The sequence below is a fragment of the Triturus cristatus genome, chromosome 2_2 (genome assembly GCF_964204655.1).
Source record: "Triturus cristatus chromosome 2_2, aTriCri1.1, whole genome shotgun sequence".
NCBI lineage: Eukaryota > Metazoa > Chordata > Amphibia > Caudata > Salamandridae > Triturus > Triturus cristatus.
In genome coordinates, this window is record NC_140582.1 from 1,175,311,589 (window position 1) to 1,175,330,987 (window position 19,399).

The window sequence follows — 19,399 nt, forward strand, 5'->3', positions numbered from 1 at the left end:
GGAACCGATCATAAAGCATGCCACCAACTGTGTTGGCGGGTGAGGGTTCTTCTTAAAAACCTAATGGTTTTCCACATATGATTACAGTTGGATGTAGTTTAATTTGGTTAGGGACCCGTCCCTTTTGTTTGAACTAAGTACCCAGGGATAAGGACGTGCCCCATATAGTCCTCGCTCTTCTTTTCATGATAATATGAACTCAAAAATAGCCACTGAAATTACGTGGCATGAGAGGACCAAAATATGTGGCAAGGTTTTCTAAATTATGCTTTTTCTTATGCTTCAAAAAAAGGGAAATTATATAGCCTAATGCAGCACAATTTGGATCAACGTTTACCTGCCACTTCACACACCGCATCAACTGCAGCTGATGAGACCTACCTTATCTACAGTCTCAAACATTCAAAACACATCACCCTTGTACTGAAGTTCTCGACTTTAAGACGTTCACAAAGTAATAAGCAGCCTTGGATCCAAACACCTTGCAGACAGCAACCAATGCTCTCAGTTACCCAGACACCTAGGTCACTTTTCTACAACTTGCAGGCTACCACCCATGTAAGCTCACATTTCTTGAGGTTATATCCTTTCAATACCACAGCTCTTCCTAGTGGAACTTACTGCCTTTACCGCCAACAAGAATGGTACTGTTTTAAGTGCAGTAGGGCATTCTTGACCACTCTATTCTGTTCTATCTACAGATCCAAACATCACCCTCAAGGTTCTCTTTGCTGTGTCTGTCCTATCCTGAGTCCTCAGAAGAGGCCGTAGGGTGGCTGTGAGCACTCAGAAAATGAACACACAAAAAGATAAGTTATACAGTAGTAAATGAAGGCTTCCTGTTAACAACTGTATTCAAAATTGAATCTTTGCATTGTAGAAGGCCAACATTTTCACTTACCCTTCTAGAATTGGTAAACTGATTTCCATTAAGTTGGGTTATTGTGACATGTGTGATGTACTGTGCTTCCAAATAGCAAACACTGTTTCAACAACAAACGCGTGATTATTTCTTTAATTTCCGAAGTTGTGACCAGATCTCTTGACTCAATATCCACCAATTTTGCCTCCTGACTTCATCAAATGTTGAGCCAAAATTTGCTACTAACAGTAAAAGGTAAATGAGTGTCTGTAGTGATATCATAACTCCAAATTCACACAAATTCACTCTACTGTACCTTTTGGTCTGAGAACCCTTACGAAATGTTGTATGCCATTGTGGAGTAAAGATTTGTTGCGTCTCTGCCCACTGAGCACAGTAGACTTCTCATACCCCATTAAAATGTACACCAGGCTTGTAAGACATTAGCTGGTCATAGGATTCTTCCAAGAATGAGACCACCGATGTATGTCACACAGGAGGGCTAGAAGTCACACACAATTTCTCCAACCTTTTCACGTTCAAGAAGCATTACATCACATAGTTTCAAAACATTACCAGGTTGACAAGCAATTTGTGTAGTGAAGGCGAAGCAAGTACGACACCTACCTTCCGATGGCATCGTACAACTAAAAACAGATGGGGAACGCTGGCAACACAGGGCTGCCTTTGCAATGGTGAATCAGAGGTCTAGTAACTTTACTCACAGTTGGCGGGATGCCAAGATGTCACGTTGACTCACAGCTGATGTCTGCACTCTAAGCTTCATAGGGGTGGAGGGGCTTGTTAGAGCTTGTCATCGGTCCTTTGCTACCAGAATGACCTCTTGCATGTCCTGAACCAGACATTATACAAAACAAGTCACAGTCTGGAAAGATATATCTAGTGAGAGAAGCACTGAAGGCATGTTTTACGCACCTGGAATCTGAGAAAATGATATTCTGTACCTCTTTTGGAGTCTGGCCGATGCAGGACATCCGCCATAAAAGTGGCAGATGTCCGGTGCATAAAATTCATGGTTCTCCTGCTCTATTTACAGACGGGGGAAGCGCAGTGTTTCCATAGGTGGAACCTAGGCTGGCTGTGCTGGCGGAAAAGTTTGCCTGATGGCCCGGACAGTGGGCAGACATAGCAAAAGTATATTTTTCTAGCTTAGGACCACCAGGTAAGGGTAGGTGGTCCTGAACAGAAAACCATGGAAATGACTCCTAAATGCTGCGAGAAAACTCCCAGTATGCCAGGGACACGTCTTTTTTTGTTTTTGAAAAACAAGATACTTTGCTGAGTGGGCATATTAAACATGGCACTTGCTCAGCAAAGCTTCCGTCCCTTCTGTGGTGGCAGCTGTGCTGCAGGTTCAGGTGCAAACATCTGGAAGCATGGTTTTCCGTTTTCCACTGGGGCAGTGGAAGACACCCCTCTGCTTCCCTGGCAGATCGGCTGACCAGCCTCCATAGTCTATAAAAGAGGCCCCTTGTTGCCGAGGTTACTGATGTGCACTCTTCAAACGTCAGTAAGTGTTGAGCATCACCAGGCATAGTCACTGTTCAGTGAGCTGCCAGTCAGCATGTCTGCTAACAGGGATTTTAATATCGACCTACAAACAAGAATAAAAACAATAAAAATACTTTGTTTATATAGCACTTTCATCAAGGCACTTCACACAGAAGATTTTTATTTACAAATAATTTCACCCATTTGAAATACAACTCGTTAGTTATCAGTTCAGAACAGTGGTTTCAATGGGAACAAGCATTTGCAATGCAATAGGTCTCGCATTTACGCCAGTTTATGCTATTGGCATTGTAAATGACAATGCCTTTTATTTATGTTTTAAAAACGAAAACAAAAATAAAAGGCATTGTTATTTGAAATGTCAAAAATGCATGGCTAAACTTATAAGGTCCCAAATGCGAGACCTATTGGCTATGCCAATGCTTGTTTATATCTATTATCTGACACATTTGCAAAAAAACACATTTTGAAGAAAACAAAATATATAGAACACACAATTAATAAAAGATCCTACGGCTTACATACATAATCCTCTAATCTAGCAGGTAATTGAATTACTCGCAGTTTGGTGCACCGCTGGTTTCCCACACGGACAATCCAGAACAACATTTTTGGGAACCCGTCCATGCTCATTTGACACCGCGTTTTCATTAACATCATATCTTTGACCTGAGGTTCAGATAAAGACACCTCTCTCTGACAAGCGTGATCGGGGACAGCAGTGGACAAGTCTTTTTGCCTGTCTGTCAACACGTTCTTCTATGAAACTCTTGTTACAGCACTTACTGCATCTTCTGTTTGTAACAAATTGTTTGTTACCGACACTGTCCCAGGTAGCACTGGATTGCCAACACAGGTATATCAACATCATTAAATCACAAGCGTCATATTTTACACTTGAAAACAGTTTCTCCTGGGCTGGTTTTACAACTACCGCAGAACACTTATTCCACCAACCTCTGTTGTGTAACAAGAAAGCACTTCCTGACACTCTTCACACCTGAACGGGTGGCGTAAACTTAGATGCCACTTTGAAACCTACATTGGGGTTTAACAATCCGAAGCTAATCTCCCTCGTGAACCCCTTTGGGTATAACTCGGTGGACCTTGTCATGGGGAACTTAGAGAGAGGGGGTGCGGGGTGGAGGCAGGGAAAACAAGCATTGGCATAGCCAATAGGTCTCGCCTTTGGGACCTTATAAGTGTTTAGCCATGCAACAGTTGATGTTGTTGCACCAAGGATATTGTGCTGCATAACTAAATACTTCTAAGGACCCAAAAGCGGACCTATTGGCTATGCCAATGCTTGTTATATTTTGTAGAGCGCAGCGGTCATCATAATAGGGTTTCTTGGCACTGGTGTCAGCTTTTTAACATTTTACGAAATGACATCAGGTTATCTAGACTAAGAGAGGACAGAAAATGGCAGAATATTCCAGTGCCTGGCTGCAGCCACAGTAAAGACCGAACAGTCAGTCATGAGGTGGGCCTTTGGTAAATTAAATGTAAACCTGATTTATGGCATTAAAATTGTGGATTGCATTATAACCCACCTAGGAGGAACCTTGACTAACCACTGGGTAGTCTAAACTGAAATTACAACCTGTTGACTGAATATCACGATGAGGACTAGAGAGGTATGACTGACGTACGGATGTCTGGGGTGCCATAGCTAGAAAGCCAGTCTACAAACCGTCACAAAGCTCACCCCTGTGTTGTCTAATTGTAACTGTTCATGTCCTGCAGAATGCCTCAGGGAAGGTCTTGTCGTCTGCGATGCCTCCAGCTCCTAATTCCCTGCATGTGTACCGGTAGGTCCCAACCCCCAGCTCGTCGCCATGGAACTGAACACAGTAACCACCAGATGACATGGAGTTGTACTAGTGACATGTGATTGATAAATCAGCAGTCCGTAAATGTAAGCAGAACCTCTAAGGTAGAATCATAGGCAGCTGTTTAAATCCGCCTCTGGGGTTCTAATGTCTCAGGAAGTCGCTGAATCAATCAGGATGCAGATTATTTTTAACTTTAAAAACAGCGCAGAAGAAATGAAATAGTCGTGAGGGCCTTGGGACAGAGACAGCGAGAATAAGGGACACTGGCAGCTTAGCTACAAGGACTTCGGGTAGAAGCACAGAAAAATACACTTACAGGACAGAAAGAAATGGAAAACGTGAAAAGTTCCACTGCTCCGTGACCTCCTAAATCGCCCCATGTACGTCCATGATTAATACATCTTAAACAGCTGAAACACAAAGGAGACGGCATATCGCCTTACAGCATATGAAGTATCGCCTACTTATTTATCCACAATTAGTTACCTTATCAAGTAGCTAACTTAAAAATCTCACAACACTAGACAGCTATGGGTGCGAATACATTTATCACCATGCTCCTGCTGATACACAAAACTGGGTCATAGTTTTGTAATATTTCTGTGGCTAGCAGGTACAATGGAAGGAAGGTGGACGTGCAACTTGCTCTGATAGGCTCAGCTGAATGAATATTCCCCTCAATGTATTCAGATTACCAGCATTTTAACATGGGCTGTGATGTGGATCAAATGCGTTTTGAGGTGTATTTATTCGGTGTCCAGGATAGCCGCCAACACACCTGACTTAAAAACAAGTATTGACAAGGTCAATCGGTCTGGTATTGGTTGTAAACCTCTTTACTTTGTCAATGCTTGTTTTGTCACGCAGTCCAATTGAAAGACTGATCTTTCACTTGGAGTGCACGACAACACAAGCATTGACATTCACTTACAGTGAAGGTAGCCAATAGCATGTTCCTTTAACCCCTAGTGCTCCACGTTATAAAATGAAAATACGTAGCCAACAGATTTTAATTCCCAACGTTACGTAGGACCATAGAACGTCCTCCGTGCTTTTGGTGTAGATTTAAGAGGTTTAAGAAATGTAACATTATTTGTGAGTAGGGCAAGTGTGCTTTTTATTACGGGCGTGCAAATACGTGTTTAATTTACGATTTGCTATGATGTATGACTAAGGCTGGGGATCTTCCCAAACTAGTATACACGTACATCCCAAGCTCGGAAAATAGTTTTTGAAACTTTTGTAAGATTGAGCCTCATAATGGGTTTGGTTGCAGCACAGCCCTGCTGTAGTAAATACACTAGCAGGTAAAGCAGCTCAGACAGGAATGCTAAAAAGACCACCCCTCCATCACACTATTCTAACTCTGCATGACCAAGCAAGGAAGACGCGTCTCCCCGGGGCTTTTTATCCCCTCACGAACAATGCATTTCACATATCACAGCTACCTTCACCATAGATGACTGTATTTTGGTCTTTCACTTTGCCTAAAAAAAAAAGGACTGACAACGCAGAGAGGCTGACAGCAAAGCCAGATGGGCTGGCTTTGCCAATGCTTGTTTTTAAGGTGAGGTGCGCGAGCTGATGTCTTGGAGTTTTAAGTCCACAGCCAATGTTAAACTACCAGTACTTAGCATCACATTTTTAAGGGATAATATGCCATGCGGCCAAGTTCTACTGCACGCAGCGCAATTCAAGGACGAGACAGTTCAACAGCTTCTCCCCACTAAAGTATAGTTCTAAATATTTGGTAGACTCTATCCATTTAGATTAAACCAACAATTCAAATAGCGAAATAAGGCGAAACATGAATGAGTCAAATACAGTACCTTAATATTTCCTCTCTTATTATATAAATATCAGTGTATCCTTTACTGTAAGAATTTAAATGTTTTGTACAAATTCACAAACAAGTACAATTCGCCTGTAGGGATTTGATGTGGGGAAACTTTCAATGGTTTGGGCCTTTACGGTTTACGAACACAAGTGGTGCGCACGCAGCAGCGCTCCAAGTGAAAGTAATCAGAAAGCTGGCAGCTATGCACGTTCACGCTCGCGTGAACTCAAGCATTAGGCCAGCAAAAGACGGTGGGAAGCACTTTTAAAATCCCACTTACTAAAGATCGAGCAACAGCGCATGCGCTGCTGTAGGCTCGACCTAAAAACAACTAGGAGGCTGAAGACTGATCACGCCAGAGAGCGAAAATGGGAAACCCTCTTCAGAGAAGACCCACATTTCCAAACCTACATCCGCCACCTGAAACGCCAAGGGGCCACGTCACTGTTCAGTGCATAGTATGTAGCATGCACTGGACTGTGCTTTACATAAGCCCCGTCTTCTCTCGCCCGTAATTCACCACTATAGACTCAAGTCCTTCCTCTCTTTCCACAGCTGGCAAGTACAACAACAGTAACCTGAAGAAATGTTTGACCAGATGCTTCTAAACACCGACAGTCCCCCAGTAAGCATTTCACTCATTTTGAATCCTCTGGGACTCTACAGTGATTACAACAATATTAACAAGTCACATTTGACAGACACATTGGGCACTCCTTTGAAACCCTTGTTTTATGAGGTGCACTATGCGGTATACGAAGAGAGAAAGCATAATCTGGTACAAAAAGGTACGGTTCTCCTTAAAAAATTTACAATTTTCAGAGATTTTCTCGTTGGAGTTCCCCATGAGTATATAAATAAGTCTGCAATAACTGTAGGTTTGCAACCACACTCTTACTTCCTCCAGGTATAGCTAGTCTATTTTTAGGAAGTAGTAGACTTCAGATCACGAGTATGACGTCACAAACAGGAACATTAATGACTTGGCAATGAGTGAATTATTTAACAATGTTTAATATGAAGTGGACAATACTTAAAAAATAGGACGCAAAAAGGGCCATTGTTTATTATATTTATATTAGATATATTATTTAGATATATCTCCTACCGAGTCCTTTTCACAGGGAATAACTTCTTGTGAAAGACTGCTTAAAACCAGTATTTATTTTTTAATACTGAAAACATTGGAAGTTTAGCTTGTCTTAAGGTGCAATAGAATAAGTTATCACTCTTGTCATGTGTTAAAGAGCCTTTCTTGCCACACTGGTATGGTAGAAATCCTTCTTATCAATTATGATGCATTGTTCTGTACCTTCTCTGTGAAAAGGGATTGTCCATGCTTCGAAGAGGACTTGGGTCACATAGACAATGTGTGGGACAGAGACTACAGAGTACAGAGGGAGCAACCCTGTGCCCGCAGTACCAAACATTAGCATAGCGTGCAACGCGGGATCAAATATTAATGAATGAGGTATTTTTAAAAGACTGCAGAGAAGACCAGAGAAGTAGAATCAGGCCTAGAGTGAAAGGTGGATAGGGTGTCCAGGAGACACGTAACATAGCCTGATGAGGATTTTCGAGGGAAAAACAAAACACTCTACAGTACCGCCTCTTTGCAAGCAGGCAGCTGTCTCCGATGCACACATTGCTGCAGCTGCTGGAAGCACATACATTAAAAGGAAGACTAAGGTCACATTAGCTTGATTAAGAAGGATCTTTGCAAATACAAACTAAAATTCTGCTGAAGGATAAAGAAATTAATAAGTAATAGTATCCATATTCCCTATGGATGGTGCTCTCGTCCTCAGATATTCGTTTTATCCATTGTAAAGATCTCTGTTAAAATATCACGCCACTTAGCCAATCTAGATGTCAAAAAGAATATCACTCCAACACCATTGGGGGGAAGGAGGGGCACAAGTAACAAATACTAAAATGCAGAGAGCCTAGCTATTCCTTCTGGACCATCGTTTCTGGGTGCAATAATACGTCATATTGTCATGTCCTAGGTGTAAAGATGCTTTCTCTGGTTAAATTCAAATCAACTCCCAACACATAGGCAGGTTACATGATCGACCCCTCCCCCCTCCCCCCCTCCACCCCCTCCGTGACAAGTATTCTCTTTTATTTACACACAACACGCCAAGACCCTGTGCCCGGGATGGCAGAGAGATTCCCATAGCTTGGCATAGAAATAACAGTGGACAAGTAAAAACTCGGACATAAAAATTGGAGACTAAGACTTCATGAACACTTTTTCCATCTGTGTAGTGCGTGTTTCGGGAGACCAGACAGAGCAGGCGAGCACAGATTATGAGAGGTCTTTCTTTCAGAAGTGCTCTTTACAGTTCCTTCTAAAACCGAAGATTAATGGGGCCTGTCGGATATGATCGCTGGGGCCCTTCCAGAGCATGCATGTTTCAGGGTGTAAGACTTTCTGAATGTGTCCAGCCTGAGCGGAAGTTGACCTTTTAAAGTTTTGTTTCTACAAGAATCGGAGGTTTTTAAAGCTAGGTATTCAGATTTGTTTATTTGAATCGCATTATAGGTGAAGTTCTTTCCCTTACCTGTGAACAAAGGACATTACAGTACAATACTTCCCAGCCGGGTGGTTTAGATCAAACAAAATTAAAATAACCCGACCTTGCAAAATGTAATTTAGCATTCATGTAAAGCGCTCCAATGTCCTTGGGCCGAGTTGGTGCTATATAAAACTACCAATCAAATATATATGCTAAATGTGCAGTAACTCCTTCTAGCTCTGCGTCCTCCCGCTTTCCCCCGGGGTGGCAACGATGCCATCTGGACTCTGCCAGCGTCAACACAGGCCCTGGATAATCGGATTTGGGTCATGTTATGGACACCTGTAACCCCGCCGTTCGCACCCGCTCACCTGCAGCGTCTAGGAGGGCTGCTCTTTCGGGTAGGGCCTCTCCGGTGTTGATCGCTGGCACCAGAAGTTCGTTACAGGAAGTGTTCACAGTTCAAAGACAAGCGCGCTGTGGAAGCGTGTGAGTTCACGGTGGGAGCATGTAAGGCAGAGAGGAGACGCCATGCGTGTGCACATCGCCTGTCTGTGCGCACACATGGTATGTCTCCCTTCGCGCACCAAACCGACAACAATAGGTTCGCCAAGGCGAGGCAGCGCATGCGCTGCGTTCGCTAGGCGAGACCTAAAAATAAGTGCAGGTACACATAAAAATGAGCAAAGGGGCGGGGCTAATGGCAAGACATGCTGATACTTAATGGCTTAATTGCAGCATATACCAAAACACATGAGGAATGCGTTTATATAAAAACAGGTTACTCGTTACACAATAAATGAAAGCCAAACGTGTTGAAATGAAAGCCAAACGTGTTGATGTGTTAACATTTCCTTGTTACGTAACAATTGCAGCTTCAATACTGTTATTTGTTGTTGTTTGGCACAACACTATATATTCTCGAGCGTGCACACGCACAGAAAGAAACAAGCAGACATGCACACACAAAGCATTCCACACATTTCCTTTCAAATACCTCCCGAGGAGTGTGTCCCGATTGTCTCAGACACTCACACAAAAGACTCTGGTCGGATTAAAGCCATTTTAAACTTCTTACTGCCCATTAATTCTTAACTGCCACTAACAGCGGGCTGCCTTGATTTCTGTGTTTGCACAAATGCACACAATACTGTGAATGTGATTGACAGTACAGGGCCTGAAGGGATCATGCTCCGTCTAACATTTCGTCATGGTGAATACCGGGACATAACGCAAATCAGCCCACTCTTAGTAGTTCAGCGAGGGCTCAGCTCAGGGCGACTGAAGTGCTTTGGCGGTCAGAGACCGGTTCCACTCTGACAGCCTTGTGCTCACCAGCACTAGCAGTCAATGAGCTTACCATTACATCAGTACCGGTACTCTCCTCAGCAGTAGAGAAGTGCTGGTACTCAAAGTGATAAAAAATAAGAAGTGCCGGTACTCAGTACCTGTGAGTACCGGCCCATTTAATGCTCGGAAGAATGAAAGGCTAGGTTGACCCGAAATCTGTACCTGCAGACTACATGCTGAACTCAGAAGTCAGCAGTCATTGAGCAATATAATCAGTCAGACTGCGCTGCACCACGTCATATTACAAAAAACCTTGTAGTGGTGCAGAATCAAGGCAAACCAATGTTGCATGTTTTTGAGGTGTCATTTTCCGTCATTGCATATTACAGAACAATTTGTGCACTTTTGCAAAAACGCAGGAAAATCACTGTGGAATCATTGCTATACATACCCTATACTTAGGCGTCTAATTTAGAGTTTAACAATTAAAATTCTTGTCTGCAAATAATCTTTTTTAGTCAAATACAACAAAATGATTTTCCACTTTTTTGCTGGTTACATAATGAAAACAAGCATTGGTAAATCCAATATGTCTGTGTGCTGTACCTTGATTTCTCTGTGTTCCATGGTTCCCTGCTCCAGCTTATGTATGATGCTGCATGGAATGTTGCCATGTCACATGGAGAGCTGGTCTGGCTATCCCCACATCTGGAACCTGAAGCAGAGCAGGGAAGCGTCATGCTCCTGGTGGGGTATCCTGTAGTATCAACTGGTGAAATGCAGCGGAACCTGATGTTTCCAGGATCTTTAGAACTGTCGATGGACTTCCATACAATGCACTAGGTAAATCCAGCAGCGGCTGCTATGGGGCAGTAGTGGTGGAGTGGAGGAACGGGCGGTTAAAAAAATAAAGAAACAAAATAAAAGGCTAAAAAAATTGAAACTTACCTGCCGGACACCACTTCTCCTCCATCCTCTTCTTCTTCCATCGACGCAGGAACAGGAAGAACCCAGGCTTTCAGACTCCCCTAGCCAATCACGACGCTGCCGGTCTGAGTGCTGTGGTTCAGCGCTCAGATGGGGACTGGGAACCTGGCATGTTGCCCACCCAGGCTGTGTAGCTTAGCCCGTGGAGAACATGCCAAGTGCGCATGACGGTTTAGCCGGCCCAAGATGACCGGCCAAACTGTCATGTGCACTTGGAGAGTAACTACCACTCCTCACCCTGCTTTGCGGGCAGTCCAGCCCACCACGCCCCTGCAAAGGAGTACTGAAAAATAAGATGGTAATAACATGCTGTTATTATCATTTTATTTTTCCTGTGGGGCAACGCTCGTCTGCCTTAGCGGAGGAGCCACCCCTGGGTAAATCCTGTAGAAACGGTTTTGAAAACCAACAAAAGAAAAATGGAGCTAAAACATCAACGACTGCCACCGTTCGGAGCGCCAATAGAATCTCTTGTCTACCTGAGGCCCCGCCCCCCTTTCCTCCATGTTGAGATCATACAATCCCATTATTGCCTTATGTGTTACATTCAGACTCAGGTGGCCACATCACCCACCATTTACCTGATCTTTTGCCAAGAATGGTTTTAACTCTGAAAATCTAATCGGTCTCATTCACAAAGCTATTTCCACCTGTCGCTTACGCACATTGGCAACGTCGTTTAAAAAGTGCAAATGAAAGAGGTCAGGTTGGCATTCTTAAAAGGGTTTGCTCACACATTTGAATAAGGAGTCGGCCATTCATGGGCGGGTTGTCCATGAAGGTTGAGCACAGCCATAAAGTACACATTGGTGAGTATTCACAGACCCCTCACTGTGCAGTGCCTCCCCCCTCTAGAAATGATCAGAAGTGTAGTCCTGTCAGGGGTAGGAGCAAATCCCTATTCAGGTTCAGGTTCGGGAGAGGAAGGGAACAGGGAAAATAGCCTCTCTGTGGAAAAAACGAATAAATAAGTTAGTTTGGGAATCTGCACTCTTGCGGGCTCAGAGACCGGGCGCAGGGTTCAGACTGTTTTTAGGAATCGGGACTGGAGGGTGAGTTTAAACTTATAAAAAAATGAACAGAATGACTTACAATTCTCCAGCATTGAATTTTATGTCTTGCACTTATGTTGAATGTGTGGTCTGTAGTTGCACATGCAGGCCCAGATGTACTAATATTTTGCATCTAAGTTATGTCAGTTTTTTGGTGCAGCCCTGACACTAAATGTATCTTGGGATTTACAAAGCCAGGCAAATCCAGATTTTTCCTTAGGTTGGCGTTACGTTGGATGGTGCATGGGCGCTCCGGTGCATCCACCCCCATGTAGTTTGAAGCAAACCCATATTTACAAAGACTGGTAAACATAGGTTTGCACCAAATGGTGCATCCACCTGAGGCTCGCATAGCAAGGCGAAATATATCTTAGTTTTTTCCTCCTTGCTTGTTTGCTGCACACTTGCAAAGAGGAAATAGCTTCAAAGGGTAGTTTTTGTGCAGGAAGGTACTGCTTGCTTCACAAAAAGTATTCCGACTACAATGCAGGCACCTTTGCGATATGATGCAAGGGTCCCTGCATTGGTGCAAAGCAGCCCCTCGAGCGCCAGCGCTAGGAGAGACCAGAAATGTGGCCCATCCTTGAAAATATGAAGCCGCTCTGCTCTCTCCCTTTCACACAATGCAGCAACTCCACTTGTTGTACTCTGTTGTGTGAAATGTTAGCAAATACGCCCCACAATGTTTAGAATTCTCTGCATGTCATAAGAACTTTGGGGGAGGGACAAGATGTTCCTCAGATGACGGTTGCGGTGTGTTCTGCTGGGGGGCCTCGTCTTAATCTTTTCTAATCGTCATAAGATTCATAATTTCTACTCCCAAACATTTGACAGAGGCCTGCCCCCATCCACACTTAGGGGCAGATTTATGAAGAGTGACGCATCGCTGCCGCACCGCAGCGATGCGTCAAAAAACTTGCGGCACCACTGCGACAACGCAAGTCAAAAGACATGCGCCATATCAACAAGGCGTCGGAGCGTGGCGCAACGTGGTAACCTGCGTCAGAAAAAATGACGCAGGTGTCGCAAAGGTGCCGCAAGTCAATCCGACGCAACCACGTGAAAAGTCACGCAAGGATGCCTTACGACACGCAACGCCATTCTGAAGAGACTGCGTGGACGCACACTGCGTGAAGCGAGAATAATCGACCCGGAAAGCGACGCAAATCTGCTGAAACACATAACTCAGAACAGAGGAGCCAAAAATGGAAGCTGAAGGTGACACCAGCACCCAGGACCCACACGCAAACCCTGGCAGCAGAAGTCCTGATGGCCAGGCTGAACCAGTGGCCAAACGCAAGCGGAAGTCAAACTTCAGCCATGAAGAGAACGAAATCCTGGTGACGGAGGTCACCAACCACCAGCACCAGCTGTTTGTCAGCTCCAAGCTGCCCATTTCAAAAAAAGAGGCAATCTGGCAGCGAATAGTCACAAAAATCAACTGTGTGGGACAGGCGAAGCGGACCGTGCTGGACTGCAAAAAAAGGTGGCATGATTACAAGCGGCGCACCAAAGAAAAACTTGCTGCAAACCGCAAGGCCGCACTACAAACCGGAGGAGGCAGCCCAGCACATCAGGAGTCACTTGATGACTTGGAGGAGCGGGTGGCACGAGTCATCCCAGAGGAGATAGTGAGTGGAATCTCTGGACAGGACAGTGCCGCAAGAGAAACAGAACAGCAGACAACTGGTAAGTAACAAACAATTCACAATAGTAATGAAGGGGTCATGTTGGGCATAGCAGATAGAAATTTCACCGTGCCGTAGTCTGACGTCTGCATATTGTTGACCACATATTACTCCACAAGTACAAACCTCCACAATGTCAGTCCCACACATATGTCAATCACACATTTCTAATGTCAGAAATGCACCACCATGTCCATATCTGATTGAGCACACATACTGGACATCATTTATGTAGGGACTTGCACCACCGGCATCTCACCTTTATGAATATCCAAAGTGAAGATCTTGCAGTGCAAGGAGTACATAAAAGATGTGCACAAGGTCATGCATATGCATACTTGCGTTATGTAGCCAAAAAGGTGCAAACATGTGCTACATCTTGCCTGTATGGCCTTGAGGTGTGGGCAGGTTTTGAACTGTGGGTGGAGGACGTGTGCAGCGGGGTCATACAGTGAAAGTGTAGGCGTAGTGCTGTGGCCCAGGGAGTCCATGATAACCGAATAGATGGCCACAACACCTTTGGGATGTGTATCAATGATGGTGGTGCTGTATGCTGGCCATGTTGAACAAGTGACACACACAATGAGGGTTGGTCCACGTCAATATGGTGGTGTGGCTGACGTTCAATACGTCTACTGTGGAGGAGATGTGCCTGTCAACGTCTTGAGCAATGTTGCTTGGTGTTGGCAATAGCTCTCTCAGTCTGATGGCAGATATTTCACCAAGTAGGCAATGGTGTCCTGGTCACGGGTGTTGTGCATGTGGAACCAGAGTTCCTGAAGTAGGAAAGTGTGGGGGGGAGCCTGGTGTGCAAGGACGTCTACAATGGCATTGTTGAAAGGGTGCACATGTCCCGGGTGGCCTGCAAATGAAGGGGGCAAAGTGAATGTTGCCTTGCCGGGTCTGGCCGTGTTAACGTGATTAGCACCATGGTTAATGCTGGGTCATTTAAGTGCATGTCCATTGTAAGTGTTCACCTTCCTTGTAGGATATGGCAATGCCTCATCTTTGATGGATGTGGTGGACCCTGTGGGAATGAAGTAGCTGTCAATTATGTTGATGGTGATTACAGGTCCACAATGAACGTTGGTGTATGTGTATGTGAAGCAGGTGACATATGAAGAGTCAACAGCAAGGTTGGGTGACATCTCTGTAGTGGGCATGGGTACTGCCAGCAGTGTTCTGAGGATGTATGTGATCTGGTTGTGTGTAGTGGTGTTTTGCTGGGTGGCACACGGCACTGGTGTCCTGATGTATAACAAGGTCCGTCCTGAGATTACACTTGTGCAGGGGCCAAGATAAGCATATTGTAATGCAAGATGGCAGGGGTGGTTGCGTACAGGGTGGATGTCGACGTGGGTGGCCATGTTCCAGCAGAGGAGTGCAGATGAGGAATTGTCCGAGCTGGTGTGTGTGGTCCTGGGCCAAATGACTGCATATGATTTTAGCCATAGCTACCCTCCCTCATGCTAGATGTACATTACAACACAGTCATCACATTTCAATGTCAATCCCAAGTAACCACAGCCTTGCATTTGCCTTCACATGACATGTGAAATCAGTGCATTGTGATGCAACAAATGGGAGTTCCATCCATCAAAGCATATGTAAATATTTCCTTCCTGACATAGCAATGTAAGCATAGTATTCTTGAGAAAGAATTATCAATATTGTGATTCATGTTGAGAGAAAAAAGGGACAATAGTCGCTTCTCTATGTGGTCACAAGCTAAACAGGATGCCGTCACTGGCCAGTAAAATTGTAAATCGTGTGTTTTCTGGGGTCAAACATTGCTATCTGTGCGTCGAGTGTGGGGTCCAATTGAAAATATGGGGCTATGGTGGACAGAAAATAGACATAGGGTGCCACTTGGGGGCAAGAAATTAATTGTTACACATTGTATTATTTGTGGCGACAAATATACCACAGGCCGACATATTGGGGCTATTCATGACAAAATTGTGTCTGTCGGGGGCAATCCATAACAATAGTGTATTGTATGCACAAAATGTGCTATCTACTGTTAGTGGGGTGGGTCTGAGATGGATCACAGTTACCTTGCGTCATGTGTAACAAGTGTCCCTTTGAGGGTTGCAATCACTTCAGTAGATACAGTAATTCACAACGCTATCCTAGCCAGCTCTCAATACACAGTTGTAACATGAGACCCATTGGTATGCATCATAACTGTAAGAAATGAATAGTATGCCATGCAACAAAAGACATCTTGTGTAAGTTCATAACAGGTCTGCATGATGCACAGGGCTGCACAGCATCTGGCACTGACAAATTATGTAGGGGGCACTGGACAGCTGTCTGGAGAACTAATGCAGAAAATACACTGGAGGGGGCATGGATGTGGGGGTGGTTGTAAGTGTGTGCCTTACATCACATCACAAATGAAAATGTGTGACAAGGCCTGGCCATGTGTAAACTGTGCACCTGGGACTATGAGTCTGCCTCAAGGGACAGGAACCAGCCTTGCTCCCTCACCTAAGTCAATCACAGGGCTGCAATGTGGTCTTGTGATTGATCATGCGCGCAGGGACAGTGCGTTCTGACAGGGGCTTGATGGGTGGCCATGTACTCAATGCAAGCTTTAATGCTGTCTGCATTGTGAACATGGAAGTGCACATGAATGTCTGTGCCAGACTGAGAGGACAAATGACCAGACATTGTGCACTTCATTAGGCATACTACTGAGTCATGGGCCGAAATCTGACTCAAGCAGACCCAATCTCCCTCACACACAGAAAGGAAATGTAGCAACAGTACTTAGATATTTGACCATCATGGTAGTTGCTTCACTGTTTAGCACCACTCAAAATCATGGACCAAAATCTCAATATCCATAAAGGATATTCCCCCATTGGGTTTCCTGCACCCACAGGCATTACCCCTGCTCACTACCATGTCATGGCCATCCTACACTACACATCACACCCTGCACTCCCTTGGACATCCACACAGTGGTGATACCTGATGCACATTGATAATGTCGGTTAATCAGACAGCAGGATCCTCTGCTAGGTGGACTTACCCAGGCCTGGGTTGAGCATGTCCTGCAAAGACAGCTGGCCAAGGACACAATGACGGGGATGCTACATGCATCCCTCATGTTTGTAACTTGAGTGCCAATGATTCATACGTGAGATTCAGCTCAGGGTCAAAACCCTCCACAGCGTCGGGCCATCGACCCATCCTGTGGCCTAGGGTGCAGATATGCGTTGAACACCATTGCCAATATACCTTGTGTAGCTCAGTGCTCTGTTGGGCCATGGTATGCAATGTCTCACACCATCGGTAGTTACCCCTGAGAACAGGTAACATTCACAAATGCATGGGGTTACAGGGTGTCTTCACACACAAGTCTGAAGCATGCCACCATGCAACCATGCTGGCTCCAACAACAGGTACAGGTGACCACCAATGCCTCAATTACCAACAACAGAGCCCACCAAATAGACAGCACCTCCGTAGCCCAGGTAGACTCACTAATAGCAGGCCAGCAATGGCACCATGAGCCATGAAGCCATTGTTGCCTACATGGGTTTGTATGCCATTGTGTAGTACGATTGCCCAATTAGATGTGATGCACAATGGTCGTGCCCATCCAACTGCATGTACTCAGTGGTGTATCCTCATACTTAAGCAGTTTCCCTTGCTTCCTGCATTTGCAAGGCATTTGGCGGGGTGTGTGAGAGTAGGATCTGGTTCACATGGGTACCCCCACTTTTTGCTGGTGTCACACTCTCTCCCCAACCTTAGTCTGGCTGTGTCCCTGATAATCAGGACCAATGCCTAGCTGCGTCCTCTCGCCCCCACGATATGCAATACTATGTACCTAGGGCATAGGTACCTCACAGGCATACCAAGGTCTGAAGCATGTATGATCCCACCCCTGGGAACCATTGACAAATGGCCACACATGTAGGCTACTGCAGTCTGGCTAAGGGTGTGCTTGCACCTCTCATTGTGGTATAGTCTACCGATATAACTACTATTTGACTGACGCATATAAACCTATCCGCCACTCCTATGGCAGGACTTGACAATCCTGAAGGTAGAGTGCGTGGTGTAATGTGAGAGGGTGCCCAAGTGTGAGATGAGCCTTCATGCAGCTTGTGGGAATACATCCGTACGGCTGTCATGTGATACAGCCATACCATATACACGTAAGTGCATTATTACCTTGTGGTAAATGCCAACTTTGGAATGTGTGCCTCGAAACATGTTGGGTGTTGTCAACCGCATTGGAATTCTTCTCCCCCTCAAGTACTGTCTGTGGGGGTAGCATTCCACCATTCGAGAGGGAGAGACATGGTCACACTGGGTAAACCTGGTCAGACCTCCCTGAGCCCTGGCATCATAAAAAGTAATTCCCAGACACAGACACGGGTCTGCCCTACTCCTGCTGACCAAAAGTCCTGCAGGGGATGGCTGGACAATAGCTTCATTTTGAGGGGAGGAGTGTCCACATCGCCAGACAGGCAGGTGTGTATTGTATCTGAGCGGGACCACTCTCGGGTGCATTGAAGTCCTGGTGTGGGTGCACGTTTGCTGACCATGTGCATAGGCCACTTTTGAACGCTTGCAGGGTTCAACTGCCCCTGCACTTGCATGAAACAGGACTAAGGAAATGTTTGTAACCACCCCTCACTCAAACACCACATATAGGTGGGTCATTACAGTAAGTCCATCCCCTAAAACCACTATAAGTATAGGAATCCTGTCACTAGGACTTGAGATTACCCTTGATGAAAATAGGTTCCATATATCTCCTGTACCTTGGAATTTCTATCACAACTAGAAGTCAGAATAAAGACCCCTTGTGGTCAAGGAGTGACTCCCCAGCTCGTCTGCCACCCCAAAAACAAAATAACTGTCTGCTTTGCTGAAGCTCCTGCCAGATGCAAAAGTCAGTGCATCACCAGAGGTGAAATTCCAGACTTCCCCAAGGCTACCCTGAGTCCACAGCAAAGCTGAGGCCCGTGGGTGATGTGAAGCAGTGACCCCTGGACCCCGTCATCTTTTGCAGCAACAGCAACTTCCTGATCCTCCTCGAAGATGTGGTTTGGGCTCCCACTAGCCCCAGCCGTGAGCACCACCTGCAACAAAAGTTGCTGCCCTCCACTCCACGAGGGACCTGTGTGCCAGCTGAAAGTGCGCCTTCTCCATGCACCTTTGCAAACACTAGCCTGTTGGTTAGCAGGTGGCCACAAAGGCAATTCCTCTTCTACTTGGCCTTTCCTGGTTGCCCCAGATGTGCCCTGACTTACCCTTGCTGGGTGAGTCCCTCAGATCTTGCAGGTCTGCACTGCAGTCCCTCCTCTAAATTCCATTGAGTTGCCGGTGACAAGGCTTGTTGGGTTCTCACTCGCCACAAAAAATGCAGCAACCAACAGACTTCGGGGCACATCTCGAATTGCGCACGTGGACTTCTTCAATGCCTCAAGGACATCGCGGATGAAGAGTCAAGACACACATCAACTCACATGAAGCACAACACATAAGTGGTCAGTGTTCCATCTTGTCCTAGGTCACGGGCAAGTGACCAACACTCTGTCCACTATGCTTTCTGGTTCCTTACATCATAGAACCAGGTTTGGATCTCGCAAGACATGTCTCCTCTTCACGGCAGATGAAGTACTTAGCAGCCTCACATTGAAATGGATGCAACAAGCCAACACCAAAAGACACCTGTGCACCCTGATTCCCTGGGTGGGCAAACTCAAGTACCCTGGTGGCCATGTGTGTGCGAGTCCCAGAATATCTGAACTCAAAAAGGCTTTG